The sequence below is a fragment of the Oncorhynchus mykiss genome, chromosome 16, assembly GCF_013265735.2.
Source record: "Oncorhynchus mykiss isolate Arlee chromosome 16, USDA_OmykA_1.1, whole genome shotgun sequence".
Lineage (NCBI taxonomy): Eukaryota > Metazoa > Chordata > Actinopteri > Salmoniformes > Salmonidae > Oncorhynchus > Oncorhynchus mykiss.
In genome coordinates, this window is record NC_048580.1 from 5,964,148 (window position 1) to 5,988,270 (window position 24,123).

The following is a 24,123-nucleotide window of genomic DNA, read 5'->3' on the forward strand; positions in this document are numbered from 1 at the left end:
GGAAGATGAATATAGCCTGGGTGGGTAGGAAGATGAATATAGCCTGGGTGGGTGGGAAGATGAATATAGCCTGGGTGGGTGGGAAGATGAATATAGCCTGGGTGGGTGGGCAGATGAATATAGCCTGGGTGGGTGGGCAGATGAATATAGCCTGGGTGGGTGGGCAGATGAATATAGCCTGGGTGGGTGGGCAGATGAATATAGCCTGGGTGGGTGGGCAGATGAATATAGCCTGGGTGGGTGGGCAGATGAATATAGCCTGGGTGGGTGGGCAGATGAATATAGCCTGGGTGGGTGGGCAGATGAATATAGCCTGGGTGGGTGGGCAGATGAATATAGCCTGGGTGGGTGGGCAGATGAATATAGCCTGGGTGGGTGGGCAGATGAATATAGCCTGGGTGGGTGGGCAGATGAATATAGCCTGGGTGGGTGGGCAGATGAATATAGCCTGGGTGGGTGGGCAGATGAATATAGCCTGGGTGGGTGGGCAGATGAATATAGCCTGGGTGGGTGGGCAGATGAATATAGCCTGGGTGGGTGGGCAGATGAATATAGCCTGGGTGGGTGGGCAGATGAATATAGCCTGGGTGGGTGGGCAGATGAATATAGCCTGGGTGGGTGGGCAGATGAATATAGCCTGGGTGGGTGGGCAGATGAATATAGCCTGGTTGGGTGGGAAGATGAATATAGCCTGGGTGGGTGGGAAGATGAATATAGCCTGGGTGGCTGGGCAGATGAATATAGCCTGGGTGGGTGGGCAGATGAATATAGCCTGGGTGGGTGGGCAGATGAATATAGCCTGGGTGGGTGGGAAGATGAATATAGCCTGGGTGGGTGGGAAGATGAATATAGCCTGGGTGGGTGGGAAGATGAATATAGCCTGGGTGGGTGGGAAGATGAATATAGCCTGGGTGGGTGGGCAGATGAATATAGCCTGGGTGGCTGGGAAGATGAATATAGCCTGGGTGGGTGGGAAGATGAATATAGCCTGGGTGGGTGGGAAGATGAATATAGCCTGGGTGGGTGGGAAGATGAATATAGCCTGGGTGGGTGGGAAGATGAATATAGCCTGGGTGGGTGGGAAGATGAATATAGCCTGGGTGGGTGGGAAGATGAATATAGCCTGGGTGGGTGGGAAGATGAATATAGCCTGGGTGGGTGGGAAGATGAATATAGCCTGGGTGGGTGGGAAGATGAATATAGCCTGGGTGGGTGGGAAGATGAATATGGCCTGGGTGGGTGGGCAGATGAATATAGCCTGGGTGGGTGGGCAGATGAATATAGCCTGGGTGGGTGGGAAGATGAATATAGCCTGGGTGGGTGGGAAGATGAATATAGCCTGGGTGGCTGGGCAGATGAATATAGCCTGGGTGGGTGGGCAGATGAATATAGCCTGGGTGGGTGGGCAGATGAATATAGCCTGGGTGGGTGGGAAGATGAATATAGCCTGGGTGGGTGGGAAGATGAATATAGCCTGGGTGGGTGGGAAGATGAATATAGCCTGGGTGGGTGGGAAGATGAATATAGCCTGGGTGGGTGGGCAGATGAATATAGCCTGGGTGGCTGGGAAGATGAATATAGCCTGGGTGGGTGGGAAGATGAATATAGCCTGGGTGGGTGGGAAGATGAATATAGCCTGGGTGGGTGGGAAGATGAATATAGCCTGGGTGGGTGGGAAGATGAATATAGCCTGGGTGGGTGGGAAGATGAATATAGCCTGGGTGGGTGGGAAGATGAATATAGCCTGGGTGGGTGGGAAGATGAATATAGCCTGGGTGGGTGGGAAGATGAATATAGCCTGGGTGGGTGGGAAGATGAATATGGCCTGGGTGGGTGGGAAGATGAATATAGCCTGGGTGGGTGGGCAGATGAATATAGCCTGGGTGGGTGGGAAGATGAATATAGCCTGGGTGGGTGGGAAGATGAATATAGCCTGGGTGGGTGGGAAGATGAATATAGCCTGGGTGGGTAGGAAGATGAATATGGCCTGGGTGGGTAGGAAGATGAATATGGCCTGGGTGGGTGGGAAGATGAATATGGCCTGGGTGGGTGGGAAGATGAATATAGCCTGGGTGGGTGGGAAGATGAATATAGCCTGGGTGGGTGGGAAGATGAATATAGCCTGGGTGGGTGGGAAGATGAATATAGCCTGGGTGGGTAGGAAGATGAATATAGCCTGGGTGGGTGGGAAGATGAATATAGCCTGGGTGGGTGGGAAGATGAATATAGCCTGGGTGGGTGGGAAGATGAATATAGCCTGGGTGGGTGGGAAGATGAATATAGCCTGGGTGGGTGGGAAGATGAATATAGCCTGGGTGGGTGGGAAGATGAATATAGCCTGGGTGGGTGGGAAGATGAATATAGCCTGGGTGGGTGGGAAGATGAATATAGCCTGGGTGGGTGGGCAGATGAATATAGCCTGGGTGGGTGGGAAGATGAATATAGCCTGGGTGGGTGGGCAGATGAATATAGCCTGGGTGGGTGGGAAGATGAATATAGCCTGGGTGGGTGGGAAGATGAATATAGCCTGGGTGGGTGGGAAGATGAATATAGCCTGGGTGGGTGGGAAGATGAATATAGCCTGGGTGGGTGGGAAGATGAATATAGCCTGGGTGGGTGGGAAGATGAATATAGCCTGGGTGGGTGGGAAGATGAATATAGCCTGGGTGGGTGGGAAGATGAATATAGCCTGGGTGGGTGGGAAGATGAATATAGCCTGGGTGGGTGGGAAGATGAATATAGCCTGGGTGGCTGGGAAGATGAATATAGCCTGGGTGGGTGGGAAGATGAATATAGCCTGGGTTGGTGGGAAGATGAATATAGCCTGGGTGGGTGGGAAGATGAATATAGCCTGGGTGGGTGGGAAGATGAATATAGCCTGGGTGGGTGGGAAGATGAATATAGCCTGGGTGGGTGGGAAGATGAATATAGCCTGGGTGGGTGGGAAGATGAATATAGCCTGGGTGGGTGGGAAGATGAATATAGCCTGGGTGGGTGGGAAGATGAATATAGCCTGGGTGGGTGGGAAGATGAATATAGCCTGGGTGGGTGGGAAGATGAATATAGCCTGGGTGGGTGGGAAGATGAATATAGCCTGGGTGGGTGGGAAGATGAATATAGCCTGGGTGGGTGGGAAGATGAATATAGCCTGGGTGGGTGGGAAGATGAATATAGCCTGGGTGGGTGGGAAGATGAATATAGCCTGGGTGGGTGGGAAGATGAATATAGCCTGGGTGGGTGGGAAGATGAATATAGCCTGGGTGGGTGGGAAGATGAATATAGCCTGGGTGGGTGGGAAGATGAATATAGCCTGGGTGGGTGGGCAGATGAATATAGCCTGGGTGGGTGGGAAGATGAATATAGCCTGGGTGGGTGGGAAGATGAATATAGCCTGGGTGGGTGGGAAGATGAATATAGCCTGGGTGGGTGGGAAGATGAATATAGCCTGGGAAGATGAATATAATCTGGGATCTGGGATTAATATAGCCTGGGAAGATGAATATAGCCTGGGAAGATGAATATAATCTGGGATCTGGGATTAATATAGCCTGGGAAGATGAATATAGCCTGGGAAGATGAATATAATCTGGGATCTGGGATTAATATAGCCTGGGTGGGTGGGAAGATGAATATAGCCTGGGTGGGTGGGAAGACTGATTTATGTGTTGTAAATATAGTATAGTTTGTGTTCTGTGCATTTTAAATATAGTATAGTTTGTGTTTTGTGCTTTAAAAAAAAAAATTGTGTCATCTTTATTTTTTATTCACTTCCTCTCTACCTCGCTCTACTTCAAATAAATGTATATTTATTCCTCCATTTAGTCAATAGACGTCAGAGACATCCCGCGACGTAACGTGTTAATTGCGCTGCGCTACATTTGCCACTTCATCATGTCCGACAGCTTGAAGTAAAGCGTAACAATAGAGCTACATTTCATCTGAATCACTCAAAGACAACAACATTGGAATTAGTTTGAAAGCATCTCTACTTCATTGACCGTATACCGGTTTTTTTTTTCCCCATGAGGCTTATTATAAAGTAGATATTGTATAGTACTGTACGGTAGTTAAGTATTATAAGTTAAATGTTAGAAATATTAATAGAAGTTACAGTAAACCGCACGGTATGACGGTATATATTAAACATTTTTTAAAACTGCTTTATTTATTTATTTATTTTATTTTATGTTAGTAACGAGTGGAATAGCAATACGTCACCTCGGGGGTCGTAGGCGACGTTTCTCAGCACATCCCTTAGTCGTGGTATATTGGCCGTGGTTCCACACCCCCTCGTGCATCAGTTAATTAAATACAACGTAGGCCAATATGTGGCTGACTCTTTACGGTCTGATCCTAGTTCTCCAGCCTGGTCCAAGATCCGTTTCAAATCAAATCAAATCAAATGTTATTGGTCACATACACATGGTTAGCAGATGTTAATGAGAGTGTAGCGAAATGCTTGTGCTTCTAGTTCCGACCGTGCAGTAATATCCAACGAGTAATCTAACCTAACAATTTCACAACAACTACTTTATACACACAAGTGTAAAGGAATTAATAAGAATATGTACATAAAGATATATGAATGAGTAATGGTACAGAACGGCATAGGCAAGATGCAGTAGATGATATAGAGTACAGTATATACATATGAGATGAGTAATGTAGGCTATGTAAACATTATATAAAGTGTTATTGTTTAAAGTGGCTAGTGATACATATATTACATCCATTTTTCCATTATTAAAGTGGCTCAAGTTGAGTCAGTATGTTGGCAGCAGCCACTCAATGTTAGTGGTGGCTGTTTAACAGTCTGATGGCCTTGAGATAGAAGCTGTTTTTCAGTCTCTCGGTCCCAGCTTTGATGCACCTGTACTGACCTCACCTTCTGGATGATAGCGGGGTGAACAGGCAGTGGCTTCCTGTGGCCTTCCTGTGACATCGGGGGGTGTAGGTGTCCTGGAGGGCAGGTAGTTTGCCCCCGGTGATGCGTTGTGCAGACCTCACTACCCTCTGGAGAGCCTTACGGTTGTGGGCGGAGCAGCTGCCGTACCAGGCTGTGATACAGCCCGACAGGATGCTCTCGATTGTGCATCTGTAGAAGTTTGTGAGTGCTTTTGGTGACAAGCCAAATTTCTTCAGCCTCCTGAGGTTGCACCTTCTTCACCACGCTGTCTGTGTGGTTGGACCAATTCAGTTTGCCTACTCCTGTGGTCTATGGGTTCAATAAGACAAGCCTGGTCCCAGATCAGTTTGTGCTGTCTTGCCAACTCCTATGGTGATTGTCATCCCAAACATGACCAGGAGTTGGATATTAAATAAAAACAGACCTGGGCCAAGGGTCCTACTCTGTGAGTCGAGGCCTGTGTGGCTGTGGGGTCAACCCAGTCCGAAACACGTGCTGTGTGCCTGAGAGGTCAACCCTGTCTGAAACATGAGCTGTGTGGCTGTGGGGTCAACCCAGTCTGAAACATGAGCTGTACAGCTGAGGGGTCAACCCAGTTTGAAACGGGAGCTGTACAGCTGAGGGGTCAACCCAGTCTGAAACAGGAGCTGTACGGCTGAGGGGTCAACCCATTCTGAAACAGGAGCTGTACGGCTGGCCGGTCAACCCAGTCTGAAACAGGATCTGGGCTTTGTGCTACTTTGAATGGATTTGTATAACAACATTACATTAGATTAGCATCTATTGAAACAGGAGCACTCTCACTCCAACTGTGGTTTGTTTGACTGAGGAGGTGAAGAGGTCAGAGTGTGTGTGTGTGTGTGTGTGTGTGTGTGTGTGTGTGTGTGTGTGTGTGTGTGTGTGTGTGTGTGTGTGTGTGTGTGTGTGTGTGCAGTTTACTTTGGGCACGCTTCTCATCCAGACGTTGAAATACTGCCATAAGAAGTTTTACATTTACGGAATCAGGAGGATAGAATTATGGTCAGATTTGCAAAATGGAGGGTGAGATTTGTATGCATCTCTGTGTGAGTAAAGGTGGCCTAGGATTTGATATCTCTCTCTCTCTCTCTCTCTCTCTCTCTCTCTCTCTCTCTCTCTCCCTCTCTCCCTCTCTCCCCCTCTCCCTCTCTCCCTCCGCCCCCCTCTCTCTCTCTCCCTCCGCTCCCCCCCTCCCTCTGTCCTGTTTCCCACCTCGCCAGATGAGAGCTCCTCTAGCCCCTACCTCCCCCTGCCTCCCCCTGTCTCCCTCTCCTTCCCTCTCTCTCCCCCTCACACCCCCTCTCTCTCACTCATCCTCCCTCTTGTTCGCTCCCCCTCTCTCGCTCCCCCTCCCTCCTTCCCCCTCTCCCTCCCCCCCCCCCTCTCTCTCTCTCTCTCTCTCCCTCCCCTCCCCCCCTCTCCCTCCCCTCCCCCTCCCTCTACTTCACCCTCTCCCTGTCTCCCACCTTCCCAGATGTTGCTATTGGTGTGATATGGAAGGCATTGTTCAGAAAACTGACCAAACAGAGCACGCTCACACCTGGGCTTTTCATAGGCTAATAAGACTGCCCTGTTGGCTCTACACACACACACACAAACAACACACAGACACACTACTGCATGACGAGACAAAGCAACCTGTTCCGGTCTGGTATTATCTCACTCATTGCCTCTCTGTCTATTCAGACACTACTTTTCACCACAGACATTTGGGATATGACTCTCAATAACAGGAATGCATTGAATTGCATTGGATGCAATGTGAAATACACTAAAAACTGTAATATCTTGTGTTTCACCGATTCGTGGCTGAACGACGACATTAAGAACATACGGCTGGCGGATTATACACTCTATCGGCGCGGGGAAGCAGGCAGGGGCCTATGAATTTATGTAAACAGCTGGTCCACGAAATCCAAGGATGTCTTGAGGCTATGCTCACCTGAGGTAGAGTATCTAATGATAAGCTGTAGACCACACTATCTACCTAGAGAACGTTCATCTGTATTTTTTCGTAACTGTCTACATACCACCACAGATCGATGCTGGCACTAAAACAGCACTCATTGAGCTACATTCCGCCATAAGCAAACAGGAAAATGCTCACCCACAGGCGGCGCTCCTAGTTGCCAGGGACTTTAATGTAGGGAAACTTAAATCAGTTTCACCTCATTTCTACCAGCATGTCAAATGTGCAACCAGAGGGAAAAAAATTCTAGACCACTTTTACTCCACACACAGAGACGCGTACAAAGCTCTCCCTCGCCCTCCATTTGACAAATCTGACCATATTTATATCCTCCTGATTCCTCTTTACAAGGAACAATTAAAGCAGGAAGCACCAGTGACTCTGTCTATATAAAAGTGGTCAGATGAAGCAGATGCTACACTACAGGACTGTTTTGTTGTCACAGACTGGAATATGTTCCGGGATTCTTCCGATGGCATTGAGGAGTACTGTCATGTACTGTCATGTTGTGTCTTGTCTCTGTCCTTTCCCTTCACCCTGTCTCCCTCTGCTGGTCGTTGTTAGGTTACCTTTTCTCCCCCGCTTTCCCCCAGCTGTTCCTTGTCTCCTCTTGACTACCTCGTCACCCCTTCTCCCACCTGTTCCCCTTTTCCCTCTGATTAGTCCCCTATATCTCTCTCTGTTTTTGTTCCTGTCCTTGTCGGATTCTTGTTTGTTGTGTTTCATGCCTGAACCAGACTGTCGTCATGTTTGCTGTAACCTTGTCTTGTCCTGTCGGAATCTGCCGGTCCGTCTGAGCCTACCTATGTTTGGTAATTAAATAAGCTCTGTTTAAGTTAATTCGCTTTTGGGTCCTCATTCACGCACCGTAACAGAAGAATCCGACCAAGAATGGACCCAGCGACTTCGGATCCTCTCCACTCAGCCGTCGGGATCCAGGGAGCGATGCTAGGCAGACACGAGCAGGAAGTGTCTGCTGCTCGACATGCCGTTGAGACCCTGGCCACCCAAGTCTCCAACCTCACAGAACAGGTTCACCATCTCCGCCTCGATCCACCGGCCACTTCCAGGGCTTTCGAATCTCCGGAGCCCAGAATCAATAACCCGCCGTGTTACTCTGGGGAGCCCACTGAATGCCGCTCGTTCCTCACCCAGTGTGATATTGTGTTTTCTCTCCAGCCCAACACTTACTCCAGGAGCACTGCTCGTGTCGCCTACGTCATATCTCTCCTTATTGGACGGGCTCGTGAGTGGGGCACGGCAATCTGGGAGGCAAGGGCTGAGTGTACTAACCAGTATCAGGACTTTAAGGAGGAGATGATACGGGTTTTTGATCGATCTGTTTTTGGGGAGGAGGCTTCCAGGGCCCTGTCTTCCCTATGTCAAGGCAATCGATCCATAACAGACTACTCTATTGAGTTTCGCACTCTTGCTGTCTCCAGTGGCTGGAACGAGCCGGCCTTGCTCGCTCGTCTTCTGGAGGGTCTCCGCGCAGAGGTAAAGGATGAGATTCTCTCCCGGGAGGTTCCTTCCAGCGTGGATTCCTTGATTGAACTCGCTATTCGCATTGAGCGACGGGTTGATCTTCGTCACCGAGCTCGTGGAAAGGAGCTCGCGCTCTCCGTCGCTCCCCTCTCCGCATCACTACCATCTTCCTCTGCCGGCTCGGGTGCTGAGCCCATGCAGCTGGGAGGTATCCGCATCTCGACTAAGGAGAGGGAACGGAGAATCACCAACCGCCTCTGTCTCTATTGCGGTTCCGCTGGTCATTTTGTCACTTCATGTCCAGTAAAAGGCCAGAGCTCGTCAGTAAGCGGAGGGCTACTGGTGAGCGCTACTACTCCTGTCTCTCCTTCAAGATCCTGCACTACCTTGTCGGTCCATCTACGCTGGACCGGTTCGTCAGCTTCCTGCAGTGCCTTAATAGACTCTGGGGCGGAGGGCTGTTTTATGGACGAGACCTGGGCTCGGGAACATGACATTCCTCTCAGACAGTTAAAGGAGCCCACGGCCTTGTTCGCCCTGGATGGTAGTCCTCTCCCCAGGATTCAGCGTGAGACGCTACCTTTAACCCTCACTGTTTCTGGTAATCATAGTGAAACCATTTCTTTTTTAATTTTTCGTTCACCTTTTACACCTGTTGTTTTGGGCCATCCCTGGCTAGTTTGTCATAATCCTTCCATTAATTGGTCTAGTAATTCTATCCTCTCCTGGAACGTCTCTTGTCATGTGAAATGTTTAATGTCTGCTATCCCTCCTGTTTCCTCTGTCTCTTCTTCACAGGAGGAGCCTGGTGATTTGACAGGGGTGCCGGAGGAATATCACGATCTGCGCACGGTGTTCAGTCGGTCCAGGGCCACCTCTCTTCCTCCACACCGGTCGTATGATTGTAGTATTGATCTCCTTCCGGGAACCACCCCCCCCCCGGGGTAGACTATACTCTCTGTCGGCTCCCGAACGTAAGGCTCTCAAAGATTATTTGTCTGTAGCTCTTGACGCCGGTACCATAGTCCCCTCCTCCTCTCCCGCCGGAGCGGGGTTTTTTTTTTGTCAAGAAGAAGGACGGGTCTCTGCGCCCCTGCATAGATTATCGAGGGCTGAATGACATAACAGTGAAGAATCGTTATCCGCTTCCTCTTATGTCTTCAGCCTTCGAGATCCTGCAGGGAGCCAGGTTTTTCACTAAGTTGGACCTTCGTAACGCTTACCATCTCGTGCGCATCAGGGAGGGGGACGAGTGGAAGACGGCGTTTAACACTCCGTTAGGGCACTTTGAATACCGGGTCCTTCCTTTCGGCCTCGCTAACGCTCCAGCTGTCTTTCAGGCATTAGTCAATGATGTCCTGAGAGACATGCTGAACATCTTTGTTTTCGTTTACCTTGACGATATCCTGATTTTTTCACCGTCACTCCAGATTCATGTTCAGCACGTTCGACGTGTCCTCCAGCGCCTTTTAGAGAATTGTCTTTTTGTGAAGGCTGAGAAGTGCACTTTTCATGCCTCCTCCGTCACATTTCTCGGTTCTGTTATTTCCGCTGAAGGCATTAAGATGGATCCCGCTAAGGTCCAAGCTGTCATTGATTGGCCCGTCCCTAAGTCACGCGTCGAGCTGCAGCGCTTTCTCGGCTTCGCGAACTTCTATCGTCGTTTCATCCGTAATTTCGGTCAGGTGGCAGCTCCTCTCACAGCCCTTACTTCTGTCAAGACGTGCTTTAAGTGGTCCGTTTCCGCCCAGGGAGCTTTTGATCTCCTCAAGAATCGTTTTACATCCGCTCCTATCCTTGTTACACCTGACGTCTCTAGACAGTTCGTTGTCGAGGTTGACGCGTCAGAGGTGGGCGTGGGAGCCATTCTTTCTCAGCGCTCCCTCTCTGACGACAAGGTCCACCCATGCGCGTATTTTTCTCATCGCCTGTCGCCGTCGGAACGTAACTATGATGTGGGTAACCGCGAACTGCTCGCCATCCGGTTAGCCCTAGGCGAATGGCGACAGTGGTTGGAGGGGGCGACCGTTCCTTTTGTCGTTTGGACTGACCATAGGAACCTTGAGTACATCCGTTCTGCCAAACGACTTAATGCGCATCAGGCGCGTTGGGCGCTGTTTTTCGCTCGTTTCGAGTTCGTGATTTCTTATCGTCCGGGCTCTAAGAACACCAAGCCTGATGCTTTGTCTCGTCTCTTCAGTTCTTCAGTAGCCTCCACTGACCCCGAGGGGATTCTCCCTGAGGGTCGTGTTGTCGGGTTGACTGTCTGGGGAATTGAGAGGCAGGTAAAACAAGCGCTCACTCACACTCCGTCGCCGCGCGCTTGTCCTAGGAACCTTCTTTTCGTTCCCGTTCCTACTCGTCTGGCCGTTCTTCAGTGGGCTCACTCTGCCAAGTTAGCCGGCCACCCTGGCGTTCGGGGTACGCTTGCTTCCATTCGCCAGCGTTTTTGGTGGCCCACCCGGGAGCATGACACGCGTCGTTTCGTGGCTGCTTGTTCGGTCTGCGCGCAGACTAAGTCCGGTAACTCTCCTCCTGCCGGCCGTCTCAGGCCGCTTCCTATTCCCTCTCGACCGTGGTCTCACATCGCCTTAGATTTTGTCACCGGACTGCCTTCGTCAGCGGGGAAGACTGTTATTCTTACGGTTGTCGATAGGTTCTCTAAGGCGGCTCATTTCATTCCCCTTGCTAAGCTTCCTTCTGCTAAAGAGACGGCACAAATCATCATCGAGAATGTTTTCAGAATTCATGGCCTTCCGTCAGACGTCGTTTCGGACAGAGGTCCGCAATTCACGTCTCAATTTTGGAGGGAGTTTTGCCGTTTGATTGGGGCTTCCGTCAGTCTCTCTTCCGGCTTTCACCCCCAGTCTAACGGTCAAGCAGAACGGGCCAATCAGACTATTGGTCGCATCTTACGCAGTCTTTCTTTTCGCAACCCTGCGTCTTGGTCAGAACAGCTCCCCTGGGCAGAATACGCCCACAACTCGCTTCCTTCGTCTGCGACCGGGCTATCTCCTTTTCAGAGTAGCCTCGGGTACCAGCCTCCGCTGTTCTCATCTCAGTTCGCCGAGTCCAGCGTCCCCTCCGCTCAGGCTTTTGTCCAACGTTGCGAGCGCACCTGGAAGAGGGTCAGGTCTGCACTTTGCCGTTATAGGACGCAGACTGTGAGGGCTGCTAATAAGCGTAGAACTAAGAGTCCTAGATATTGTCGCGGTCAGAGAGTTTGGCTCTCCACTCAGAACCTTCCCCTTAAGACGGCTTCTCGCAAGTTGACCCCGCGGTTCATTGGTCCGTTCCGTATTTCTCGGGTCATTAATCCTGTCGCAGTTCGACTTCTTCTTCCGCGATACCTTCGTCGCGTCCACCCGGTCTTCCATGTCTCCTGCATCAAGCCCGTCCTTCGCGCCCCCGCTCGTCTTCCCCCCCCCCCCCCATCCTTGTCGAGGGCGCACCCATCTACAGGGTCCGTAGAATTTTGGACATGCGTCCTCGGGGCCGTGGTCACCAGTACCTCGTAGATTGGGAGGGGTACGGTCCTGAGGAGAGGAGTTGGGTTCCCTCTTGGGACGTGCTGGACCGTGCGCTGATCGAGGATTTCCTCCGTTGCCGCCAGGTTTCCTCCTCGAGTGCGCCAGGAGGCGCTCGGTGAGTGGGGGGGTACTGTCATGTACTGTCATGTTGTGTCTCTGTCCTTTCCCTTCACCCTGTCTCCCTCTGCTGGTCGTTGTTAGGTTACCTTTTCTCCCCCGCTTTCCCCCAGCTGTTCCTTGTCTCCTCTTGACTACCTCGTCACCCCTTCTCCCACCTGTTCCCCTTTTCCCTCTGATTAGTCCCCTATATCTCTCTCTGTTTTTGTTCCTGTCCTTGTCGGATTCTTGTTTGTTGTGTTTCATGCCTGAACCAGACTGTCGTCATGTTTGCTGTAACCTTGTCTTGTCCTGTCGGAATCTGCCGGTCCGTCTGAGCCTACCTATGTTTGGTAATTAAAGAAGCTCTGTTTAAGTTAATTCGCTTTTGGGTCCTCATTCACGCACCGTAACAAGTACACCACATCAGTCACTGGCTTCATCAATAAGTGCATTGAGGACGTCGTCCCCACAGTGACCGTATGTACATACCACAACCAGAAACCATGGATTACAGGCAACAGTCACACTGAGCTAAAGGGTAGAGCTGGACTCTAACCCGGAAGCTTATAAGAAATCCCGCTATGCCCTCCGACGAACCATCAAACAGGAAAAGCGTCAATACAGGACTAAGATTGAATCATACTACACCAGCTCCAACACTTGTCGGATGTGGCAGGGCATGAAAACTATTACAGACTAAAAACAGAAGAACAGCCAATAGCTGCCCAGTGACACAAGCCTACGAGACGAGCTAAATAACTTCTATGCTCGCTTCGAGGCAAGTAACACCGAAACATGCATGAGAGCATCAGCTGTTCTGGATGACTGTGTGATCACGCTCTCCGCAGCTGATGTGAGACTTTTAAACAGATCAACATTCACAAGGCCGCAGGGCCAGACGGAATACCAGGACGTGTACTCAGAGCATGCGCTGACCAACTGGCAAGTGTCTTCACTGACATTTTCAACCTCTCCCTGACTGAGTCTGTAATACCAACATGTTTTTATTTTATTTTACCTTTATTTAACCAGGCAGGCTAGTTGAGAACAAGTTCTCATTTGCAACTGCGACCTGGCCAAGATAAAGCGTAGCAATTCGACACATACAACAACTCAGAGTTAGTTACACATGGAATAAACAAAACATATAGTCAATAATACAGTAGAACTAAAGAAAACAAAAAGTCTATATACAGTGAGTGCAAATGAGGTAAGTTAAGGAAATAAATAGGCCATGGTGGCGAAGTAATTACAATATAGCAATTAAACACTGGAATGGTAGATCGGCAGAAGATGAATGTGCAGGTAGAGATACTGGGGTGCAAAGGAGCAAGATAAATAAATAAATACCAGTATGGGGATGAGGTAGGCAGATAGATGGGCTGTTTATAGATGGGCTAAGTACAGGTGCAGTGATCTGTAAAATGCTCTGACAGCTGGTGCTTAAAGCTAGTGAGGGAGATGTGAGTCTCCAGCGAAAACCTTAAAAAGACAGGGTAGGATGGATATAGGTCTGTAGCAGTTTGGGTCTAGAGTGTCACCCCCTTTGAAGAGGGGGTGACCGCGGAAGCTTTCCAATCTTTGGGAATCTCAGACAATACGAAAGAGAGGTTGAACAGGCTAGTAATAGGGGTTGCAACAATTTCGGCAGATCATTTTAGAAAGAGAGGGTCCAGATTTTGCAGCTCTTTCAGAACATCGGCTGTCTGGATTTGGGTAAAGGAGAAATGGTGGGGGCTTTGGCGGGTTGCTGTGGATGGTGCCGGGCAGTTGATCGGGGTAGGGGTATCCATGTGGAAACCATGGCCAGCCTTAGAGAAAGGCTTATTGAAATTCTCAATTATAGCGGATTTGAAGGTGGTGACAATGTTTCCTAGCCTCAGAGCAGTGGGCAGCTGGGAGTTTCAAGCAGATCACCATAGTCCCTGTGCCCAAGAACACTAAGGTAACCTGTCTAAATAACTACTGATCCGTAGCACTCACGTCTGTAGCCATGAAATGCTTTGAAAGGCTGGTCATGGCTCACATCCACACCATTATCCCAGAAACCCTAGACCCACTCCAATTTGCAAACCGCACCAACAGATCCACAGATACACAAATCCACACTGCCCTTTCCCACCTGGACAAAAGGAACACCTATGTGAGAATGCTATTCATTGACTAAAGCTCAGCGTTCAACACCATAGTGCCCTCAAAGCTCATCACTAAGCTAAGGACCCTGGGACTAAACACCTCCCTCTGCACCCCTCCTGCACTCCCTGTTCACTCATGACTGCAATGCCAGGCACGACTCCAACACCATCTTTAAGTTTGCTGATGACACAACAGTGGCAGGCCTGGTTACCAACAACAATGAGACAGTCTATAGAGAGGAGGTCAGAGACCTGGCCGTGTGGTGCAAGGAAAACAACCTCTCCCTCAACGTAAGCAAGACAAATAAGATGATTGTGGCCTAAAGAAAGAGGAGGACCAAGCACGTCCCCATTCCCATCAACGGGAGCAAGTTGACAGCTGAGCTTCAAGCTCTTTGGAGTCCACATCACCAACAAACTTACATGTTATTATGGTCCAAACACACCAAGACAGTGGTGAAGGTGGCACGACAAAACCTATTCCCCCTCAGGAGACTGAAAAGATTTGGCTCCTCAGTTCCTCCAAATGTTCTACAGCAGTACCATCGAGAGCATCCTGATGGGTTGCGTCACTGCCCGATATGGCAACTGCTCAGCCTCTGACCGCAAGGCACTACAGAGGGTAGTGCGTACGACCCAGTACATCACCGGGGCCAATCTTCCTGCCATCCAGGACCTCTATACCAGGCGGTGTCAGTGTAAGGGAATACATACACGAAATGCCGAAATGTTCCCTTAAGGTATGTAAGGCCCCAAAAAGGGTCAAAGACTCCAGCCACCCCAGTCAAAGACTGTTCTCTGTGCTACTGCACAGCAAGCGGTACCGGAGCACCAAGTCATGGTCCACAAGGCTTCTAAACAGCTTCTACACCTAAGCCATAAGAATCCTGAACAGCTAATCAAATGGCTACCCAGACTATTTGCATTGCCCCTCCCCCTCTTCTACGCTGCTGCTACTCTCCGTTATTATCTATGCGTAGTCATATTAATAACTCTACCTGTAATAACTCTACCTGTATAAATAATACCTCAATTACCTCGACTAACGGGTGCCCCCGCACATTGACTCTGTACCAGTACCCCCTGTATATACCCTGCACATTGACTCTGTACCGGTACCCCCTGTATATAGCCTCCACATTGACTCTGTACCGTGACACCCTGTATATAGCCTCCACATTGACTCTGTACCGGTACTCCCTGTATATAGCCTCCACATTGACTCTGTACCGGTACCCCCTGTATATAGCCTTGACATTGACTCTGTACCAGTACCCCCTGTATATAGTCTCCACATTGACTCTAAACCGGTACCCCCTGTATATAGCCTCCACATTGACTCTGTACCGGTACCCCCTGTATATAGCCTCCACATTGACTCTGTACCGTAACACCCTGTATATAGCCTCCACATTGACTCTGTACCGTAACACCCTGTATATAGCCTCCACATTGACTCTGTACCGTAACACCCTGTATATAGCCTCCACATTGACTCTGTACCGTAACACCCTGTATATAGCCTCCACATTGACTCTGTACCGTAACACCCTGTATATAGTCTCCACATTGACTCTAAACCGGTACCCCCTGTATATAGCCTCCACATTGACTCTGTACCATAACACCCTGTATATAGTCTCCACATTGACTCTGTACCATAATACCCTGTTTGGTATGACACTCAGGGCGGACACTAACATCAAGGTCACCGAGGTGCTGATTAATATAGAGAAAATTCATACAAACACGTCGATAGGAATATATCTCTCTAAAATACCGATATTGTAACGGTATTCGTCGTCTGAGGAAGAGGAATCGGACCAAAGCACAGCGTTCCAGCTTTTTATTGAAACTGAACAAAACAAAGAAAAAATAACCGAAACGAGGTGCAAAACACTAAACATACATTAACTACCCAGAAAAACCATGTGGGGAAAAAGCTAACCCGATCAGAGACAACGATAGACAGCCTATCAATCCCTGATTGAGAGCCAAAACAAAGAAATACAAAAAACATAGAAAATAGAACATAGAATACCCTAACCCCAAAATCACACCCTGACCAAACCAAAATAGAGACCTAAAAAACTCTCTACGGTCAGGGTGTGACAGATATTGCTGCAATCTGGTCTGCAAATCTGTTCTGTTTCATTGTTTTCTACCAGTCATCAGCCGGTGTTGAAATATAGAAGATACAAATACATACCTTTACATGCAGACCACCGCACGCAGCACGAAAAATGAAAAAATACGATTTGGAATAATCTTGTTCTCTCAAGATATTCAACTGTTTCATGATTAATACCTTTCTAAAAGTTGATAGAAATACATAATTACACTTTAACATTATGGGCTATTGTATGTTTGGTTCAGTTTAGAGGCAAATATCAGGGGTGATTATCAACTGGGCATGGCACCTTCTACTGTCAGGAGAGGGGAGCAGGCCCTAATGTCAGGAGAGGGGAGCAGGCTCTAATGTCAGGAGAGGGGAGCAGGCTCTAATGTCAGGAGAGGGGAGCAGGCTCTAATGTCAGGAGAGGGGAGCAGGCCCTAATGTCAGGAGAGGGGAGCAGGCCCTAATGTCAGGAGAGGGGAGCAGGCTCTAATGTCAGGAGAAGGGAGAGGCTCTAATGTCAGGAGAGGGGAGCAGGCCTTACTGTTGGGAGAAGGAGGGGAGCAGGCCCTACTGTTGGGAGAAGGAGGGGAGCAGGCGCTAATGTCAGGAGAGGGGAGCAGGCCTTACTGTCAGGAGAGGGGAGCAGGCCCTACTGTCAGGAGAGGGGAGCAGGCCCTACTGTCATGAGAGGGGAGCAGGCCCTAATGTCGGGAGAAGGAGGGGAGCAGGACCTACTGTTGGGAGAAGGAGGGGAGCAAGAACTACTTTCAGAAGAGGGGAGCAGGCCCTACTGTCAGGAGAGGGAGGGGAGCAGGACCTACTGTCAGAAGAGGGGAGCAGGCCCTACTGTTGGGAGAAGGAGGGGAGCAGGGCCTACTTTCAGAATAGGGGAGCAGGTCCTACTGTCAGAAGAGGGGAGCAGGCCCTACTGTCAGGAGAGGGGAGCAGGCCTTACTGTCAGAAGAGGGGAGCAGGCCCTACTGTCAAGAGAGGGGAGCAGGCCCTACTGTCTGGAGAGGGGAGCAGGCCTTACTGTCAGGAGAGGGGAGCAGGCCTTACTGTCAGGAGAGGGGAGCAGGCCCTACTGTAGGGGAAGGAGCGGAGCAGGAACTACTGTAGGGAGAAGGAGGGGAGCAGGACCTACTGTAGGGAGAAGGAAGGGAGCAGGTCCTACTGTAGGGAGAAGGAGGGATCAGGTCCTACTGTGGGGAGAAGGAACGGAGCAGGTCCTACTGTGGGGAGAAGGAGGGAGCAGGTCCTACTGTAGGGAGAAGGAGGGGAGCAGGCTCTACTGTAGGTGGGAAGGAGCGGAGCAGGCCCTACTGTAGGGAGAAGGAAGGGAGCAGGCCCTGCTGTCGGGAGAAGGAAGGGAGCAGGCCCTGCTGTAGGGAGAAGGAGGGAACAGGTCCTACTGTAGGGAGAAGGAAGGGAGCAGGCCCTGCTGTAGGGAGAAGGAGGGGAGCAGGCTGTACTGTAGGGAGAAGGAGGGGAGCAGGCCCTACTGTAGGGAGAAGGAAGGGAGCAGGCCCTGCTGTAGGGAGAAAGACAGGCAAATGGGGGGGAGAATATACAAAAATGACAGGCCCTCCTAAAACTGGTCATAACTCCAGTTGTTTTATTGATTTTGTTAACACTCACAGTGTGTGTTATATAGACTGATTTAGGACAAGTCAATGACACAGGGGGGCATGACTTTAAAAATGAGTAAATGACTGCTTTAGTGGTTCTAGAGTTAATGTGACTCCAGCAGTCAGGATCTGGGGGGGGAGAGGGAGGGAGGGAGGGGGGGGAGGGAGGGAGGGAGGGAGGGGGTCTAGAGGAGATCTGCATGAAGGAATGGGCCAAAATACCAGCAACAGTGTGTGAAAACCTTGTGAAGACTTACAGAAAACGTTTGACCTCTGTCATTGCCAACAAAGGGTATATAACAAAGTATTGAGATAAACTTTTGTTATTGACCAAATACTTATTTTCCACCATAATTTGCAAATAAATTCATTAAAAATCCTACAATGTGATTTTCTGGATTTTTTTTCTCATTTTGTCTGTCATAGTTGAAGTGTACCTATGATGAAAATTACAGGCCTCTCTCATCTTTTTAAGTGGGAGAACTTGCACAATTGGTGGCTGACTAAATACTTTTTTGCTCCACTGTATGTGTCCACCTGCCACAACCTGAGGGACAGCCAGTCAAAAGTGTAACATAATGTCAATAATATTTCCCATTTAGTTTAGTTTTGTCTTTCATATAATGCCATGTGTCTTCTCAGTCATGTTGAGACTGGTCTACTACTATTGATTTAATATATTATTACTCTGATTAATATTGGTGTTGTAGTTTCTGTTAATGGTGATCCCATGTCTACTACTACTAGTATTGATGTTGATCCCATGTCTACTACTACTACTAGTATTGATGTTGATCCCATGTCTACTACTACTACTAGTATTGATGTTGATCCCATGTCTACTACTACTACTAGTATTGATGTTGATCCCATGTCTACTACTACTAGTATTGATGTTGATCCCATGTCTACTACTACTACTAGTATTGATGTTGATCCCATGTCTACTACTACTACTAGTATTGATGTTGATCCCATGTCTACTACTACTAGTATTGATGTTGATCCCATGTCTACTACTACTAGTAGTATTGATGTTGATCCCATGTCCACTACTACTAGTATTGATGTTGATCCCATGTCTACTACTACTACTAGTATTGATGTTGATCCCATGTCTACTACTACTACTAGTATTGATGTTGATCCCATGTCTACTACTACTACTAGTATTGATGTTGATCCCATGTCTACTACTACTACTAGTATTGATGTTGATCCCATGTCTACTACTACTAGTATTGATGGTGATCCCATGTCTACTACTACTAGTATTGATGTTGATCCCATGTCTACTACTACTAGTATTGATGTTGATCCCATGTCTACTACTACTACTAGTATTGATGTTGATCCCATGTCTACTACTACTACTAGTATTGATGTTGATCCCATGTCTACTACTACTAGTATTGATGTTGATCCCATGTCTACTACTACTACTAGTATTGATGTTGATCCCATGTCTACTACTACTACTAGTATTGATGTTGATACCATGTCTACTACTACTAGTAATGATGTTGATCCCATGTCTACTACTACTAGTATTGATGTTGATCCCATGTCTACTACTACTACTACTAGTATTGATGTTGATCCCATGTCTACTACTACTACTAGTATTGATGGTGATCCCATGTCTACTACTACTACTAGTATTGATGTTGATCCCATGTCTACTACTACTACTAGTATTGATGTTGATCCCATGTCTACTACTACTAGTATTGATGTTGATCCCATGTCTACTACTACTAGTATTGATGTTGATCCCATGTCTACTACTACTACTAGTAGTATTGATGTTGATCCCATGTCTACTACTACTACTAGTATTGATGTTGATCCCATGTATACTACTACTAGTATTGATGTTGATTCCATGTCTACTACTACTAGTATTGATGTTGATCCCATGTCTACTACTACTACTACTAGTATTGATGTTGATCCCATGTCTACTACTACTACTAGTATTGATGTTGATCCCATGTATACTACTACTACTAGTATTGATGTTGATCCCATGTCTACTACTACTAGTATTGATGTTGATCCCATGTCTACTACTACTAGTATTGATGTTGATCCCATGTCTACTACTACTAGTATTGATGTTGATCCCATGTCTACTACTACTAGTATTGATGTTGATCCCATGTCTACTACTACTAGTATTGATGTTGATCCCATGTCTACTACTAGTAGTATTGATGTTGATCCCATGTGTCACGGTTTTCTTGATGAGAAGGAGAGTCGGACCAAAATGCAGCGTGTAGATTGCGATCCATGTTTTAATGAACAAACGTAAAACACGAATCAATGCAAACACTACAAAATAAAGAACGTGATGAACGTAACGAAAACCTAAAACAGCCTATCTGGTGAAAAACACATAGACAGGAACAATCACCCACAAACACACAGTGAAACCCAGGCTACCTAAATATGGTTCCCAATCAGAGACAATGACGAACACCTGCCTCTGACTGAGAACCATATCAGGCTGAACATAGAAATAGACAAACAAGACATGAAACATAGAATACCCACTCAGATCACACCCTGACCAATCAAAACATAGAAAATACAAAGTAAACTATGGTCAGGGCGTGACACCATGTCCACTACTACTAGTATTGATGTTGATCCCATGTCTACTACTAGTAGTATTGATGTTGATCCCATGTCTACTACTACTACTAGTATTGATGTTGATCCCATGTATACTACTACTACTAGTATTGATGTTGATCCCATGTCTACTACTACTACTAGTAGTATTGATGTTGATCCCATGTCTACTACTACTACTACTAGTATTGATGTTGATCCCATGTCTACTACTACTACTAGTAGTATTGATGTTGATCCCATGTCTACTACTACTACTACTAGTATTGATGTTGATCCCATGTCTACTACTACTACTAGTAGTATTGATGTTGATCCCATGTCTACTACTACAAGTATTGATGTTGATCCCATGTCTACTACTACTAGTATTGATGTTGATCCCATGTCTACTACTACTACTAGTATTGATGTTGATCCCATGTCTACTACTACTACTAGTATTGGTGTTGATCCCATGTCTACTACTACTACTAGTATTGATGTTGATCCCATGTCTACTACTACTACTAGTATTGATGTTGATCCCATGTCTACTACTACTACTAGTATTGGTGTTGATCCCATGTCTACTACTACTACTAGTATTGATGTTGATCCCATGTCTACTACTACTAGTAATTATGTTGATCCCATGTCCACTACTACTAGTATTGATGTTGATCCCATGTCTACTACTACTAGTATTGGTGTTGATCCCATGTCTACTACTACTAGTATTGATGTTGATCCCATGTCTACTACTACTACTAGTATTGATGTTGATCCCATGTCTACTACTACTACTAGTATTGATGTTGATCCCATGTCTACTACTACTACTAGTAGTATTGATGTTGATCCCATGTCTACTACTACTAGTATTGATGTTGATCCCATGTCTACTACTACTAGTATTGATGTTGATCCCATGTCTACTACTACTAGTATTGATGTTGATCCCATGTCTACTACTACTACTACTAGTATTGATGTTGATCCCATGTCTACTACTACTAGTATTGATGTTGATCCCATGTCCACTACTACTAGTATTGATGTTAATCCCATGTCTACTACTACTACTAGTATTGATGTTGATCCCATGTCTACTACTACTACTAGTATTGATGTTGATTCCATGTCTACTACTACTACTAGTATTGATGTTGATCCCATGTCTACTACTACTACTAGTATTGATGTTGATCCCATGTCTACTACTACTAGTAATGATGTTGATCCCATGTCTACTACTACTAGTATTGATGTTGATCCCATGTCTACTACTACTAGTAGTATTGATGTTGATCCCATGTCTACTACTACTAGTATTGATGTTGATCCCATGTCTACTACTACTACTACTAGTATTGATGTTGATCCCATGTCTACTACTACTACTAGTATTGATGTTGATCCCATGTCTACTACTACTAGTATTGATGTTGATCCCATGTCTACTACTACTAGTATTGATGTTGATCCCATGTCTACTACTACTACTAGTATTGATGTTGATCCCATGTCTACTACTACTACTAGTATTGATGTTGATCCCATGTCTACTACTACTACTAGTATTGATGTTGATCCCATGTCTACTACTACTACTAGTATTGATGTTGATCCCATGTCTACTACTACTAGTATTGATGTTGATCCCATGTCTACTACTACTAGTATTGATGTTGATCCCATGTCTACTACTACTACTAGTATTGATGTTGATCCCATGTCTACTACTACTACTAGTATTGATGTTGATCCCATGTCCACTACTACTACTACTAGTATTGATGTTGATCCCATGTCTACTACTACTACTAGTATTGATGTTGATCCCATGTCTACTACTACTACTAGTATTGATGTTGATCCCATGTCTACTACTACTAGTATTGATGTTGATCCCATGTCCACTACTACTGCTACTAGTATTGATGTTGATCCCATGTCCACTACTACTAGTATTGATGTTGATTCCATGTCTACTACTGCTACTAGTATTGATGTTGATCCCATGTCTACTACTACTACTAGTATTGATGTTGATCCCATGTCCACTACTACTACTAGTATTGGTGTTGATCCCATGTCTACTACTACTAGTATTGATGTTGATCCCATGTCTACTACTACTAGTATTGATGTTGATCCCATGTCTACTACTACTACTAGTATTGATGTTGATCCCATGTCTACTACTACTAGTATTGATGTTGATCCCATGTCTACTACTACTAGTATTGATGTTGATCCCATGTCTACTACTACTAGTATTGATGTTGATCCCATGTCTACTACTACTAGTATTGATGTTGATCCCATGTCTACTACTACTACTAGTATTGATGTTGATCCCATGTCTACTACTACTAGTATTGATGTTGATCCCATGTCTACTACTACTAGTATTGATGTTGATCCCATGTCTACTACTACTACTAGTATTGATGTTGATCTCATGTCTACTACTACTAGTATTGATGTTGATCCCATGTCTACTACTACTACTAGTATTGATGTTGATCCCATGTCTACTACTACTAGTATTGATGTTGATCCCATGTCTACTACTACTACTAGTATTGATGTTGATCCCATGTCTACTACTACTAGTATTGATGTTGATCCCATGTCTACTACTACTACTAGTATTGATGTTGATCCCATGTCCACTACTACTAGTATTGATGTTGATCCCATGTCCACTACTACTATTATTGATGTTGATCCCATGTCTACTACTACTACTAGTATTGATGTTGATCCCATGTCTACTACTACTACTAGTATTGATGTTGATCCCATGTCTACTACTACTACTAGTATTGATGTTGATCCCATGTCTACTACTACTACTAGTATTGATGTTGATCCCATGTCCACTACTACTAGTATTGATGTTGATCCCATGTCTACTACTACTACTGTCATGTACTGTCATGTTGTCTTGTCTCTGTCCTTTCCCTTCACCCTGTCTCCCTCTGCTGGTCGTTGTTATGTTACCTTTTCTCCCCCTCTTTTCCCCAGCTGTGCCTTGTCTCCTCCTAATTACCCATTCACCCCGTTCCCCACCTGTTCCCTTTTTCCCTCTGATTAGGTCCCTATATCTCTCTCTGTTTCTGCTCCTGTCCTTGTCGGATTCTTGTTTGTTTGTTTGTGTCATTCATGCCTGTACCAGACCATCGTCGTGTTGCTGTAACCTTGTCCTGTCCTGTCGGAATCTGCCTGTCCGTCTGAGCCTACGTTTTGTTTTCGGCATTAAAGTAACTCTGTTTTGTTAATTCGCTTTTGGGTCCTCATTCACGCTCCTTAACAGAAGAATCCGACCAAGAATGGACCCAGCGACTTCGGATCCTCTCCACTCAGCCGTCGAGATCCAGGGAGCGATGCTAGGCAGACACGAGCAGGAATTGTCTGCTGCTCGACATGCCGTTGAGACCCTGGCCACCCAAGTCTCCAACCTCACAGAACAGGTTCACCATCTCCGCCTCGATCCACCGGCCACTTCCAGGGCTTTCGAATCTCCGGAGCCCAGAATCAATAACCCGCCGTGTTACTCTGGGGAGCCCACTGAATGCCGCTCGTTCCTCACCCAGTGTGATATTGTGT